Here is a 14,498-nt window from a genome sequence, read left to right on the forward strand (position 1 = left end):
CACAAGATAAGGGAAATAAATTGCTCCCAGTTGGATGAATTATAAGCACCTTTGAGCTCTTCATCATATCTGCCCTGTGCAATCAGCAAAGGAGTATTTTCAGCCTGAGTTCCCCCATCCCCGCTCCCCTAATCCCTCCTTTATATCATGCACTCTCATAGCACAGTCTGAAAGCAAAAAGAAAAGGTCTTCCTTCCCTACTCTCAAAATCACCACATCTTTTCCCATCTCCCCCCTTCCTTCCTTTATGACTCCAATAAAGAGGGAGCATCCTTCATGGAAAGGTTAATCCCTCCGTTTATATCCTGGTCTCCCCTCCAGCATCATCCACATCTCACTCCATCCCTTCACCACCACCCCTCTTACATCTTCAGGATACCATCTCCTGGGCTCCTTCCCCAAGGCTGGAAAACAGCCTCCACCTCTGTGATTCTACAAGCCTTCCTTCTATTTTATTACCCTTTACAATTCTATCTCTCTCCTCTTCTCCATCATGCACCCCAAAAGAAGGGTCTAACTGATTATTTTCATCACTTTTCCTATATTTACTCAAACTATTGCAGCCAGACCTCTCTCTGCTTCCTGCAAGGTCCCTACTGATTTCCAGGTTGCCAAACGCAATGGCTTTGAGCTTTCTGTTCTACCCTTCTGAAACCCACTCTGCCCTTTGATTCTGTGGTAGTGCAACATCCTGGTGCTCCTGGGACCTATCTGTCCATTCCTAGACCCTTCCAGTTTCCTCCTCTTTTGCCCATCCCATAAATGAGAGTAATCCCCACAATCAAAGGTGGCCACATTTAGCAAAAAAAGATATAGAAAGCCCAATTAAATTTAAATTTCAGTTCAATAATTTTTATATTGCATGGAACATTCTTACACTAAAATTTTATTCTTTGTTGATCTGAAATTCAGTGTTAACTGAGCTTCCTATTTTTTAATCTGACAATCCTACCACAGTTGTTTCTTCAGAGCTCCTCTCCATTCTAACTTCTTCCCTTGTTGATGTTTTCTATGCCCATGGATTCTATGATTATCTTTTCTCAGATAATTCCCAAATCTTTATTTCTAGCACCAATCTCTCTCCTCTCTCTCTCTCTCTCTGGTGTATTTCTCTTTTCCCTGGGGGTATTTTTTGACCCCCTACTTGCTTTTCTATCTGGACTCTCTATTTCTTCCCTTCTCCAGCCTCCCAATCACTTCAACTCCAAATTCAGGAGGCCGACCTCAGCAAGTGGCTGAGCACTTACTGGTTTTACCCTAACCAACATTCTCTCAGATATGTCTTTCCTTCCATTTCCATAGATGCCACTGACTTGAGATCTTTGTCATTTCTGTATGTCTACAAACCATCCCACACTATTTAAATTGCCTTCTGACTAGTCCCCCAACTTCTACTTACATCCACCCTCTACCCCTCCACACACCACCACTCAATTAACATCCTAATTAAAGTGCAGATGTGGCCATGCCACTCCCTTGATAAAGGAAGCTTCTGACTGGCTACTGGTTAAAGTCAAAGCTCCCTAGCCAGCATCCAGAACGTTCAATGAGCTTTCTTTCTCCTCTTCTCTCCCTGTGGTCTCCTCTATGCACCCCAAATTCAAGGAGCATCAGAATATGATTCCAGGCCTCCCTATCTCTATTTGCTGACACTCAGATGTAGACTACTTTGAAGGAGACTCAGTTTCTGCATAAATAGATGCTCCATAAATGCTTGCTGAATTAGTGAAGTAAGTCAATTTGAAACTGACCACATTAACAGAATGAAGTAATTAAATCCATGAATCATTTATGTGATTCATTTATGCAAATGAATGCAGTTTTTCACAAACTCATTGTTTGCTTACCATCAATTATGGGTGATGTCAAGTTCATGTAAGTATCTAATATTTCTATGATGTCAAATCACAGCTGGACCCTGATGGAACTCCACAGGGCAGGGACAGACACAGACCACACCTGCTGCTTCTCTCGATTTACTTTTTGAACTCTAATCCCTTCCCCATTTCCCTCACTTCTTACAGATGATTCTTTGTAAACATCCTTGAATTTTCTGATATATAGTCTCCAAACAACTGGAAGTTCGAAATCACTGCCAAAACCACATTCTGATCCAAGAACATCTGAGTGCTTTAATAACCTAAATCAGAAGCCTGCAACCTCTTTCTGCAACACGCCACATGGTAAATATTTTTGGCTTTGCACACCGTTCGGTCTCTGGTTGCAGTGATGACTCAACTTTGCCACTGAGGCACAGAAACGGCCATGGTTGACACAAAAACAAATGGGTGGGCCTGTGTGCCTATAAAACTTTACCTGCAAAGCAGCCAGCCAGGATGCCAGCCACTGTTTGCTGACCCCAGCCTAAACCAAGTTTCTGATGAATGATTTACTTTGTGTTCCTTCCAAACTATACTTTTCACTGCAGTCACTTGATTGGGAAAAACATCAGAATTTCAGTTGGTATAGTCTTTTCATGAGATCATAGTTAAACTAACTCAGGACTACAGAGTGGGTCAAGAGAAAATAAGGAGTGAATATTTGAAGGCCGCTTTGGGACTTTCCTCCCAGCCTAGTGGACATCCCCCCAGAGCAAGGGCATGGAGAGGCCAGATAGGTGAGCAGCCCGCTTTTAGGCGCAAGATTTAAGGTGGTGCCACAAAAGCATAAATCTACATAATATTTTAAAGCAATGTTTTAAAGAAAATCAGAATGAATGAAGACATTCATGATGAATAAAATATCAACATTTTTAATTAAGACAGATTCGCTATTACTGATTTTTTCTCTTGCCCTGGTTCCAATGTGACTCTGCACAGCACTGTTATTGATCCTATCTTTATTTAAAATGTTGATCTTTGTCCATCATGGATGTTTTGCATTTGATTTTTGAAAAACATTGCGCTAAGTGCTATTTATTTTGATTATGGAGTTTTTGGCAACTTCTAAGTTTGCACAAAAGCAAATGTCCTACTCACCTTCTCTAGTCTCAGCCCTGCAACAACCTCATCATCATCGTCAACATCTATGCCCATTATGGAGAATTATATGCAGCTATTTAATGTTCCCTTTGGACTAGATCTTTCCTCTTGGCTACTTTGATGCCATTTTCACTTACTTGGATCCACCCTATAAGCAGGTAAATTTGAAACATGTAGAAACTCTTGTGCCATACTCTCTAGAGCCACTTCTTAAAGGATATGTTAAAGAGAGAAATAATATGTTAAGGGGAGACAATAAAATAAGAGGTTTATTAAATTTTATTTTATTAAATAATTTAATAAATTTTATTATTGTATTAAATATTTTATTAATTTTTTATTTAATAAAATAGTGGCACTTAGTATATTTTATTGAATTCCTACTAAGTGCCTAGTGGCTAAAGGACTTTGTATCCATCATTTCATCTAATTATGACAACCCGCAGAGGGGACGGGACAGGAGGCAAAAAACATTATTTCCAACTCAGTGCTAGGGAGAAGATGGCAAGTGCTCCACTTTGGAAAGAAATTACATTTCATGCTTCTCCAGGCAACTTCCAAGGAGTCATCAACCCATTTGAGAAGCACGTCTGGTATTACATCTCTGTAACAAGATGCACAGCAGGCACTTTCAAGCATTTAAGATACTTGAATGTGTAAAGTTTCACAGTTGGTCACAAGTTCATAATAGCTATGTGCCTCTTTTATTGGGGAGATGCCATGCCATGCTGGGATTCCACAAGGGAGCAGGGCTCCCCCCATTCTTTAAAATAGAGCAGCTCAGAAAACTCCTCTGGCAATTTTAACTACACAAGAATAGACAACACCCCAGGCAGAGTGTGAGAGATCAATCTTGTAAACAGCAGGATAGCAAGGTGTAAACAAGAATGGAAAGAAAATATACAGCCTTTTAAAAAAATCATTGCTTTTGACAAGGACAATAAGATAGGAATAAATTCAGCCCCGAATAGCATGGAAAAACAAAAGCTCAGAGAAGTGTTAAATCACATGCCAGGTGGCTGCAGGAATTCGCAATAATCCATTCCAATCTGCCAACCCGTCCCTTTTGGCATTCGGCTTGATTTTACACAGGCTCTTCTTCCAGTTTTATGTGCTTGGGAGTTTGGGGGGAGGGTGTTGTTTGGTTTTTTTCTCATCAAGCAGCAAACCCAGCATTTTCAAGGCTGTTGCAACTTTCCTAAGTCACATATTTTTTCTCCTCTGACCCTACAAACAATGTTGTTTTGGAGAACCACAAACCACAATCTTTCCATCTTTCATTTCACGGGACCATGTTCTTGCATGCAGTAAAAATATGTTCACATCCTTGTACTAAGTCTTAGTAAATGCATCATATGATCACGGGTGTTATTAGAAGACTTCATGCAATAAAACTCCTGCATCTTCTACCCTTTCAATAATTCTACCAATTATTAAGCACTGAGCATGTACTCATACTCATGACCTGAAGATAACAGGAATGAACTGTCAGATCTCTGCTTTGAGGACCACATAGTCCAATGGAGGAGAGAGACTTAGAAATAAACAGCTACAATAAGGGAGGAAGCTACCTTTATCCCTCAAGCTGTAAAGTGATAATGTGCATGGGTTTATTAAACAAAAATTTAGCGAAGGTCATTATTTTGGATTAGGCTCCTGCACTAGGCCCCAACAGACCAGACCAAATCAAAATGGAGTCACTTGTGCTAAGTGCCACATCATCACACTGAACTTTGAAATGGACCAATTTTCCAAAAATCAAGAGATTCATAGCAACCAATCAGAGGAGGCCCAGTTTACCTGAGCCAGCATAATAAAGAAGTCCCCTCTGTTTTAACTCTATAAGGAAAGTGATCTTTTTCAAGGTGGTCTTTGAAATGACTGATCTGCTTTTTGTTCCGTTTCTGCTTTCTTCAGCCTTTTACTGCCTATAAGCCCCCTCTTGTTGAGCCCATCAGAGCACCCATTCTATTTTATAGAATGAGATGGTGCCTAAGTCTAAAATCACAAATAAAAGCCAATTCAATTTTTCGACCACATTTGTTGTAATTTTTGTCTTTTGACAGGTTCCACTCATACTTTTCAGCACTCCTCAGCAGGTTGCTTCCAAGAACTGATCAAAGGATGAAGTATCCACCCTGTGCAGGCACAGATATTGGACAACACTCAGTACTTCCCATGAAGCAAAGAAATGCCCTCCTGTGAAGCCCTTCAGCCTCCTCCACCTTCATCACCGCCTTGCTCCACACTCCTGTTCTCAGCCTCAGACTTCCACACTGCCTTCTTCAAGCTTATTGATGGCGCAAGTGTCATGCTATTTACTATATACCAAGAATTGCATAAATTATCTCATATACTATCTCATATAATTATCTCATTGAATTTTCATAACCACCTCAGAATAGGCTTTGTTATCCCAGTGTTATTAATAAAGAAAATGAGCCTCTGAAATTTTCAGAAACTTCTGAAAAGTTCAGAAACTTGCCCAAGGCTAAACAGCTAGTATAGAGAAACTGAGGTGAGAACCCAGGATTATGTGATTAGAACACCTCTTAAACAGTACATTCATCTTTCTCCATGGGCATGTTTAATGTAACGCCCCTGCTAGGTTATTTACACCTTAAGAACAGAGATCGACATTTCCATTTTTTAATAGTTCCTAGACAGGGTAGACCTATAGCAAGCAACGTATGCATCTACCTATGTGATGTGATTTAAGGGAGGCTGGACAAGGATGGGTTAAAAATGTCTCCACCATTGCCTATCATGGTGCCTAGAATTTCACCATTGGGAGTGCATTATTTTGGGTGTGAAGTCCTTCTAGTCTTCAGGATCACTCTCTTAGAACATGATTGCCCTAGAAGGGGCAATCCTACACTAAGACCTCAGTGAGGATAAAGATGTCAGAGAATGAGACACAGGAGAAATGCCCAGAAAGGAGCTAGGGACCTCTGAGATGGGAAAAGTGGTCCCGAGAAGAGGATGGGAGGTTCTAAGACAGGTGTGGAAGTTTTGCTTTGCTGGCCCCATCTCTGTGGCCCTGAGCACTGGGCAGGGCAAATGGAAGGTATGTAAGTTTTTATTTGACTTGAGGAAACAGTGTTTTGATCCGACATGAGAGGAGTAGGTATGAGGGATGGTGGCAGGTGGGCATCGAGTGCTGAGGTCGCCAAGTACTGTGATGGCATAAAAGACAAGAAGGCAGGACCTTGCCCTCCAAGAGCTTACAGTGTCTGGAGACAAAAAGTATCACTAGCAAACAATGGGTAAATAAGACTGGGAATGACTAAATACAGAATACATATTTAATAGGAAATCCCAGAAAAGGAGAGCTCAAAATGAGAGGAGGTAATTTTGGGGACACAGGGCCCCAAGAATAGTACCAAATAAAGAGAAATAACAAATGAGTTGGTGAATGTCTGTCTTCCCAGACTGCCACAGCCACGTGCTACCTAGGTACTCCCTAATAAGGAAATCCAATGTGGATTTAATCACCGTAATAAAGAAAGGATGTTAGGATGGTCTAGAAACAAAATGGAAAGACAGATATAATGTACAAAGATACTATTTATAAAATGCATTACTTCAAAATAAGCCCAGCTCTTTTGACAAAAAGATCTAGTGGTTGTTCTATTCGCATAATAAATAGATCCAGAATTTTGGTAAAAGGTGAGTGTACCAGATTTCTATATTAAGGTACATGGCAAATATATCTGATAAAACCACCAGGCAAACCTAAATCCCTGGTGAAGCTCAGTTAAAACCATGAGAAAGAGCTCTGAAGACCACCACAGGGCAACGACCTTGAGAAATCCTAAGACTTTCCTAAGAATTTAGCCCTGATCAACAATCACTTTGCTCTATGACCTTCCAGCTAAAGATAAATGCACTTGCTCTGAGCTTTCACTGAATGCCTCCTTCACAAACAGGAAAGGTTACTTCTATTTACTCTAATCTACTTCCTATTTTCAAAAAAGACCCCTTTATTTAATTCCTACAAAGAAAACAACCCCAAGGAGGAAAGAAGGAAGCAGGTAAGCTCTGACCTTTATCTGCTAAATGAGTTATTTTACCAATAGTACAGGTGATCCTGTTCTCACAATGCTGAATAACAATTCTTTGTACCCCTTGGCATAAGAGGAACCAGTAGCTACAGCCTAAGGCTTATTGTGAATGAGTAGAGAAAAGAAAAATATAGGCATGTAGAGACTTGAAAAAAAAAAAAGAGGAGAAGAGGGGGAGAAGGAGAAGTGGGCCACAGGAAATCCTTCCTCTTGTGAATTTCTCTTTTTTTTCTTTCCTTTTTTTTTTTTTTTTTTGAGACAGAGTCTCACTCTGTCACCCAGGTTGGAGTGCAATGGCGCGATCTCGGCTCACTACAACCTCTGCCTCCTGGGTTCAAGTGGTCCTCCCACTTCAGGCTCCCTAGTACCTGAGACTGCAGGCAGACACCACCATGCCCGGCTAATTTTTGTATTTTCAGTAGAGATGGGGTTTCGCCATGTTGGCCAGGCTGGTCTCGAACTCCTGACCACAAGTGATCCGATCCGCCACCTTGGCCTCCCAAAGTGCTGGGATTACAGGTATGAACCACAATGCCCAGCCCCTCTTGTGAGTTTCTTAATTAAATTACGGCAATATATATTTCCTTTTCTTTTCATCTTGGCTACTAATGAGCTGCGTTTCCACGAATTACCTGCTTTCTTCATGGTGGCTGCACATCTGAGACATAAATAGCAAAGGTTTCTGGTTCAGTCCCCTAAGAGGTTTGTAGTAACCTCTGTGGATATTCATAGACACAATGATGACATGATCCAAACCCACAGTTAGACACAAGGTCTAATAAGGGATCTTGTGCTTTATTTCCAGATGCAAGCAGAAACTTGGCAAATGCACTTTAGATACCTAAATATAAGGATTTCTAGACAGTTTAGTATTATAAAGAACAATCAGGAAAAATATATATTTTTGAGGTCCTAAAAATCTGGGTGGTGATTACAATGCTGGAGCAAAACGGCCATGCCAGTATTTTTGTAATTCATATTTTATAAGAAAAGCATTCAGAACTCATAAAATTAGTGAAAATAAATATTGAATACATTTAAAATATAAAATTTACAAACATCATGTAAAATATAAAAAAACTAAACAGTATAATTGTATTAATAATTATTGGCAGGCAGAATTTTAAAACACAAGCATTTAAAAAACTAAGTCTCAAAAATGAAAAAAATTAAGTCATGAAAATTTGAAAATGAGATCATGTTATTTGAACTTTTATAAAATGAGTTATTAAGGTGCACAGACATTGTTGCTATGGAGTTGAGAACATATTTTTGTGCAAATTTCCTCACTGAAAAAGAGAAAATATTAGTCAGGGAAATGATTATGTATTTATGAGCAGTCTCCAAATCTTTTTCTCTGACTCCTCCATCTTCAGATAATCCTAATTCTCACTTGATAACTTTGAGGAATATTTAGGAGTATTTTTTAACAACTTTGTTGGGGGCAAGAGGTGAAATCTATTTATTTACCTCGTGCTATAGTTTGCTTGAAAGCAAGAAGCAAGCATTTCTGATTTGCCTTTCCTTTAGTTTGCTCATCTGTGGTGGAATCCCAATGCCCAGCCACTTGCATCTGTTTTGTAATTCTCCTGTTGTAGAGGACACACCCTCAGGTGATCCCCACTGAGTCATGTCCTATGTAATCCCCTCCCACAGAGTGCAGGCACGACCTGTGACTTGATTTTCAGCAAACAAAATATGGCAAAGCCAATGCCTTCATTGAATATTTCACTGCCTTGATGTCTTAGCAGGCTGCAATGGGAGTTTCTCCTGCAGACATTGAAGGCATAAGCTGCCATGTTGTGACAAGCCTGTGAGATGCCACATGGGAAGAAGCTGTGGGTGATTCCTAAGACATGAGAGTGACCCAGGTGACTTCCAGAAATAAAGTGGGGACCTCAGTCCTACAATCTCAGCTGGATTCTGCCAACAACTGCATGAGCTTAGAAGAAAAAAACTCAAGCTCCAGACAAGAACACAGCACAGTCAAGATCTTGATGACACCTTTCCAAGACCGTACGCAGAGGCCCAAGCTGCACTCAGACTCCTGACCCAAGAAGATGGAGCACAATACTCATTGTTTTAAGTCACTATATTTGTGGCAATTTGTTATGTAGCAATACATAACTAACACATATCATAATCCACTTTGAACTCAAATAACAGCCATTCTTGAAAAAAAGCTCTGATTTGCCAATTATTATTTTCTTTCTGCTGTTGAGGATAACAGAAATCTAGCAGAATGCTTTATACATGTGTATACCTTTATCCAATTCAAAACTTGAATGCAGAAAATCATTCTCCATGAGTGAGTCTTGAAACACAAATGAATCGGACTCAACATTTTTCAAAATATCAAAATTCTTTTATTTTGGTACTTAAAAATTGGAGGGTATACCTCCAAACCAGTTTTTTTGTTTGTTTTCATTTTTGTTGTTTTTGGTTTTGGTGTGTCTACTTAACTGTTTTGTTTTGCTTGTTTTGAGACAGAGTTTCGCTCTTGTTGCCCAGGCTGGAGTGCAAGGGCACAATCTCGGCTCACCACAACCTCCACCTCCTGGATTCAAGCAATTCTCCTGCCTTAGCCTCCTGAGTAGCTGGGATTACAGGCATGCACCACCACGCCCAGCTAATTTTGTATTTTTTGTAGAGATGGGGCTTCTCCATGTTGGCCAGGCTGGTCTCGAACTCCCAACCTCATGTGATCTGCCTGCCTCGGCCTCTCAAAGTGCTAGGATTACAGGAGTGAGCCACTGCGCCTGGCCTACTTAACTGTTTTTCAAATAAATGGTTTATTTTCAAAGTTTTAGATTTACAGGTTATAAAGATAATACAGAAAGTTCTTGTATACCCCATACCCAGTTTTCCCAAATATTAACATCTTACATTAGCATGGTATATTTATCACATTTGATGAACCAATGTTGATACATTATTGTGAACTAAACTCCATACTTTAGTCAAACTTTCTTAGTTTTTACCTAACATCCTGTTTTTGGTCCAGGATCCCACATTACATTGAGTCATCATGTCTCCTTAGGCTTCTCTTGATTGTGACTATCTCTCAGACTTGAGTTGTTTCTGATGACCTTCACATCTTTGAGGGGTACTGGTCAGATATTTTGTAGCATGTCGCTCTATTGGAATTTGTATTATGCTTTTCTCATAATTAGACTTAGATCAAGTATTTTGGGGAGGAAGATTACAAAGGCAAAGTGCCCTTCTCATCACATCATGTCAAGGGTACCTACTACCAATGTGACCTGCCACTGCTGATTTAACCTTAATCACCTGGCTTGAGATAGTGTTTGCTCGGGTTTCTCCATTGTGAAGTTACTTTTTCCCCTCCCTTTCTTTACTATACTCTTTGAAAGAAAGTCATTCTGTGCAGCCCCCAGGGAGGGTTATGCTTTACCCTCTGAAAGGCAGAGTATCTTACATACATTATTTGGAATTCTTCTACATTCTCTTCATTTATTTATTCATCATGTATTTATATCAGTATAGATACGTATTTTGTACTTTAAGTGATATCCTAATTCTAACTTTCTTTCTTTGCTCAAATTTTCAATCTTTGGACACTGAAAGTACTTTCGATTGGGTCCTGTATTCTTTTCGCATACAACCATCATTGCGGATTTTTATTTTTCGCACTTCTTTACTTTATAGCACTACAAGATGCTCCAGGCTCATCTTGTATATTTGCTGCCACAGTCTTAAATCAGTCATTTCTCCAAGGAACTCTGGTTCATTTCATTGGAAAATAGTATTAGAAACCAAGATCTGGGAAATAGGTATGTATTGTTTGCTTCCAGACCAAACCAGTTTCTCAATCTCTAAATATGGGATCTTGGAATGTCCCTATATTCTTAATTTATTTTAATTTATTTGACAAACATTTTTGCAGTGATTGCCATGTGCCAGTCACTCTTTTAAGCACTTTGAAAATATTAACTCATTTAATCCTTGTAATAATCTCATAACAACAAAATATGGTATTAGTCCCATTTTATGGATGAAAAAAACAAGAAACAGATATTTGGATGTGTTCCATAGTCACCCAGATGGTAACCGACAGAGCCAAAATTGAACCCAAGTCTCTGGATCCATATTTGGAGCTAACCACATTGGAGTTAGATTTGGAGCTAACTCCTACATTGCCTTGCAGTGGTGAGGACCTTGCAGAGCTGCCACACAAATTGATGAATTAATTCACCCACACGTTCATTCTCTAATACAAATCTGTTATGTGCCCATTAGGTGCCAGACTATCTGATATCTGTTAATTGGTGCTTAATGCCATTTGAGATACCTCTTGGAATATGACCCCATTTAACATAAAGGAGGATGCTGTTGTAATGTACCCCTTGAGAAGACTCTGGCAGCTGCCTGGGATGAAGATGTCATATAAAAACTACTCCACTCAGTGGTTGCAAACATACTTTATTATACTGTAAGTAATATTCAAATGTGATAAGCAGGCAGTACCTTATTTACTTCATTTCTAGTTATTTATCATTTCCATAAATTTTTTAAAGGGGCTTTAGTATCTTTTATATATACAAAACTCCCATTCATTATGCTACTATTCTTGATAAAACATTTGAACAGAACTGTCTCTTGTGAAAACTACTGAACAAAACTGAGATTTCCATTTATAGCTAAGAAGAACATTTTAAATATACACTTACTTTCTGACTGTCAGCAATGAGTGGTCCCAGGAGACCAAAGTTGAGATAATCTGAAAGAAAACATGCAAAACAATAATGGTAAATGCAAATATCTTAAAGGAATCTTTGTCCTGAGGTCACTATCCCACCTATTTTAATGGCAGAACACTGGGAGACTGACATCCCATGACATTATTTACTACTTGTTAATAATATGTTTTGGAAAAGAGAGTGCAGGTTGGGGTGGAGGTGAGGTTCAGCAAAATGAACTCCCTGAGAAAAGAAAGCAGAGACTGAAACAAAGGGGAACCGGAATGGACTTCTGGTTAATATTTATAACTCCTTGGAAGAGGATATGAGAGTTAAGTGAAGGAATACTCAAGAATGTGGGCCTTCATTTTCAGTTCAGAGCAAGCACCAGATGAGCTGCCTTCCAGATGTATCAAAGTTTAGGGATATTCAAAAAACAACTATCCCACCAAATTAAGCTTCACAAAAGAAGGTTAAATAAAATATTTTCCAGACAAGCAAGTGCTAAGGGAATTCATTACCACTAGACCAGCCTTACGAGAGATCTTTAAGAAAGTTCTAAACATGGAAACAAAAGAATGATACTTGCTACCATGAAAGCACTGTTAAGTACATAGCCCACAGACTCTATAAAACAACTACAAAATAGAAACTACAAAGCAAACAGCTAACAACTTATGATAGGATCAAAACCTTACATATCACTATTACTTGAATGCAAGTGGTTTCAATGTTCCCACTTAAAAGGCACAGAGTAGCAAGCTGGATAAAAGAATGAGGTCCAATTGTCTGCTGTCTTCAAGAGACCCATAGGCTCAAAGTAAATGGTTGGAGAAAGATCTACCATGGAAACAGAAAACAAAACAAAAAAAGCAGGAGTTGCTGTTCTTTTATCTGATAAAACAGATTTTAATACCAACAACAGTAAAAAAGGACAAAGAAGGGCATTACGTAATGATAAAAAGTTCAATTAAACAAGAAGACTTAACTATCCTAAATATATATGCACCCAACATTAGAGCACCCAGATTCATAAAACAAGTACTTCTAGACCTACAAAAAGACTCACACAGCCACACAATAATAGTAGGGAGCTTTAACACCCCATCGTCAGATCATCAAGGCAGAAAACTAATAAAGAATTTCTGGACTTAAATTTGACACTTAACCAATGAGAACTAACAGACATCTATAGAATACTCCATCCATCAAGTATAGAATATACCTTCTTCTCATCTGCACATGAAACATGCTCTAAGATTAACCACATGCTCAACTGTAAAGCAAGTCTCAATAAATTTAAAAATATCAAAATCATACCAACCATACTCTCAGATTATAGTGCAATAGAAATAAACTCCAAGATCTCTCAAAATTGCAAAATTACATGAAAATTTAACAACTTGCTTCTGAGTGGCTTTCAGTAAACAATAAAATTAAGGCAGAAATCAAGAAATTCTTTGAAATAAATGAAAACAGAGATTCAACATACCAACATCTCTGGGATTCTGCAAAAGCAGAGCAAAGTTATAGCACTAAACGCCTACCTCAAAAATTTAAAAAGATCTCAAATTAGAAATCTAACATCAAACCTAGAGGATCTAGAAAAACAAGAGCAAAGTAACCCCAAATCTAGCAAAAGAAAATAAATAAAATCAGAGCAGAAATGAACAAAGTTGAGACCCAAAAATTCATACGAAGAAGCAACAAAACTAAAAGTTAGTTCTTTGAAAGGATAAACAAGATTGATAGACCATTAGCTAGATTAACAAAAAAAAAAGAGAAGATACAAATAAGCACAATCACAAATGACAAAGGTGATATTACAATTAATCCCACAGAAATACAAAAGATCCTCAGAGACTATTATGAACAATTCTATGCATACTAACTAGAAAATTTAGAGAAAATGGGTAAATTCCTGGAAACACACAACTTCCTAAGGCTGAATTAGAAGGAACCTGAAACCCTTAGCAGACCAACATCAAGTTTGGAACTTGAAGCAATAATTTTAAAAAAACCCTATCTATCAAAAAAACCTCAGGACTAGATGGATTCACAGCCAAATTCTAGCAGATGTACAAAGAAGAGCTGGTACCAATTTTATTGAAACTATTCCAAATAATCGAGGAGAAAGAACTCCTCCCTAACTCATTCTACAAAGCCAGCATCACTCTGATACCAAAACCTGGCAAAGACACAACAACCAAAAAAGAAAACTACTGGCTAATATCTCTGATAAACACAGAAGCAAAAATCCTTAACAAAATACTAGCAAACTAAATCCAACAGCACATCAAAAAGTTAATTCACCATGATCAAGTAGGCTTCATTCCTAAGGTGTAAGGTTCATTCAACACATGCAAATCAATAAATTTGAGTCACCACATAAACACAATTAAAAGCAAAAACCATATGATCATCTTGATAAACACAAAACATTTTTGATAAAATCCAACATCTCTTCATGATAAAAACCCTCAAGAAACTAGGCATTGAAAGAACATACCTCAAAATATTAAGAGCCATCTATGGTAAACCCACAGCGAATATCATACTGAAGGGGCAAAAACTAAAATCCTTACCCTTGAGAACTGGAAAAAGACAAGTATGCCCACTCTCACCACTCCTATTCAATCTATTAATAATACTGGAAGTCCTAGCCAGAGCAATCAGGCAAGAGAAAGAACTAAAAGGCATCCGAATAGGAAAAGAAGAAATCAAACTATATCTCTTCACAGAGAATATGATTC

General features: G+C 38.5%; 1 protein-coding gene across 33 annotated transcripts in view; it reads right to left on the bottom strand.

Moving 5' to 3' along the window:
* NCALD (neurocalcin delta) overlaps positions 1-14,498 on the bottom strand; it is a 438,037-nt gene that overhangs the window by 210,285 nt on the left and 213,254 nt on the right. For all 33 annotated transcript variants that reach the window (XM_055348177.2, XM_055348179.2, XM_031013796.3 and 30 more), the window contains one exon: positions 11,737-11,786. The gene's annotated coding sequence lies outside the window, so the exon portion shown is untranslated. The remainder of the gene's footprint in view (positions 1-11,736; positions 11,787-14,498) is intronic.

Source organism: Gorilla gorilla, chromosome 7 (assembly GCF_029281585.2).
Source record: "Gorilla gorilla gorilla isolate KB3781 chromosome 7, NHGRI_mGorGor1-v2.1_pri, whole genome shotgun sequence".
In the NCBI taxonomy this organism is placed as follows: Eukaryota; Metazoa; Chordata; class Mammalia; order Primates; family Hominidae; genus Gorilla; species Gorilla gorilla.